Below are 2,276 nucleotides of genomic sequence, written 5' to 3'. Positions count from 1 at the left end.
TCATTTTGATTGTGTGTTCGTATGAAACTATGTCATTTGTATGTATGTTCATATGTTCGAACTACTGTCTGTTCCTTCATAACTTGTAACAGAGATGGTAGACAAGCAGAACAGAGTTAGCGATCGTCATTAGAAGACCTATACCTCTTTACCTAAGCTTTATCCTTAGCGCAACCAGGGCGCTCAAAAGCATTGTCGTCAAAAGACATCCTCTCCGGCGACGATCGCAACACAGAAGAAGAGAAAGGACGTGAAGCGTCCTTCTCCCTTAGACCAAAAGTGCCGGTCGCCTGTGCGACACCTTGCACCTTTGCTCTCTTTTGCGGTAGAGAGTCTTCGAATTGTTCTGGAGACGACCGCAAAACAGAAGGGGCTAAGGGATGTGCAGCGTCCTCCTCTGAGGAATCAAAGGCGGCGGCCGCCTGTGCGGCATCTATCGTCTTTGTCCTCTTCAAAGGGCGCGATCGCTTCCGAAAGCTCCAACCGCTGCGCAGGGAGGACGATTCTGATGACGAAAAGCACTCTTTCAAGATCCGTTTACGAACTTTGGAAGCCTGGGAAGCGCCCCCAGGTCTTGCCGAAGGAACGTCAGATCGGTTGTCCGACCCCCCTTCCGCAACACTCGGAGCATTATCACTACACACCACTGCACTATTAACACCTTCTAATGCTTGCACTTTTGATTCCAGGCTACGCAAAGATTCAAGAATCATTGATAGGGTATTACCCTCCAGATTCAAGAATCATTGATAGGGTATTACCCTCCACAGACACTAATGTAGGGCCCGAAGGCATCACAGGTTTAGGAGGGATAAATTCCACTGGATGTGTAACTGGCGTTACACTCCTTCTTACCCTATCTCTTTCTATTTTAGACACATATGATTCATACGCCTTCCACGCAGAATCAGACATACTCTCACATTCATTGCAGCGATCATCAAACACACAAACATGTTTCCGACAATTCGCGCACACTGTATGAGGGTCTACCGAAGATTTCGGTAGCCTCACCTTGCATTCTTCCACACCACATACTCTGGCGCTAGTCGAACTAGATCCAGACATCTCAAGTTTAAGGAAAAATCAAGCCAAATTCAAAACCAATCCACAATTAGCGTATGACTAACCACCGATCCAAATCAAATAACCAAAAAATCAATCGGGATACTCAAGTGACCAAAAGAGTTGTAAAATCCAATGACGGAGGTGCAGAAAACACTTGTTGGCTGCACCGGCGACAGAAAATGGGAATGGTTCCTGACGCCCGCCTCCCAGCGGCGGGAATGGGTACTACCACCTGGCCGACCACTGCGTGTGCCGGGAGTTTTGAAATTCTGTCGGACTTCGGAGAATACAGCTATATATATATATCTGGCAGGTAAGGTTCATGAACAAAATATGGTTTTCTTAGGATTTTTGACGATGTTCCGGGAACTGCCTGTATATTAACCTCATAATGAGAAGAGTGATGGAGAATGAAAACAGAGGAGCTAGTATTAGTGGAGAAGTTGTTATGGATTTAGACTTTGCTGATGATGCTGCATTGGTTACCGATACGTGGCTGGTGCTGGTAGGTATGGTAATGAGGATGGAGACAGAGACACTGAATTTTGGCTTGAACATCAGCAAAATGAAGAGCGAGATCATGGTTGTGAGTAGGGATGACAGTTCGGTTAACAAGGAAAACATGTCAATCAAAGGACAGGAACTCAAGCAAGTTGAGAAGTTTGTATACTTGGGAAGTGTGGTAACAGCAGACAGGAGGAAAATTGAGGATATACAAAGAAGAAAACTAGGAACAGCAAGAGCTTTTGAAGTTCTGAGAAGAAACTTGGGGTCAAGGCATGAAATCAGCTTGAAAACTAAGACGAGAATATTTAATGCAGTAGTACTGCCAGTCCTGATGTATGGTTCGTCCACCTGGGCACTGACCAGAACAGAGGAGAGAAGGTTGGATGCTTTTGAGATGAAGCTGCTGAAAAGGATACTTGGCATCAAATGGAACGATTTTGTTAGGAATGAAGACATCAGGATGAGAATGAGGCAAATGCCAGTCAGTATCAAGCCGAAGAGGGGAAGGCTGAAATAGTTCGGACATGTTGAGATAATGGATGGGAATTGAGACCCCAGGAGAGCACTGAGAGCAGTACAAATAGGAAGAAGACCACAGGGAAGGCCAAGAGCGAGGTGGATAGACAGAATTGTCAGAGATCTTGAACAAGAAATCCAGAACCTAGAGGAAGCGAGGGAAATGGTTCAGGATAGAGACTGAT

The sequence above is a fragment of the Macrobrachium nipponense genome, chromosome 1 (genome assembly GCF_015104395.2).
Source record: "Macrobrachium nipponense isolate FS-2020 chromosome 1, ASM1510439v2, whole genome shotgun sequence".
Lineage (NCBI taxonomy): Eukaryota > Metazoa > Arthropoda > Malacostraca > Decapoda > Palaemonidae > Macrobrachium > Macrobrachium nipponense.
Note: the sequence above shows the minus strand (reverse complement) of the source record.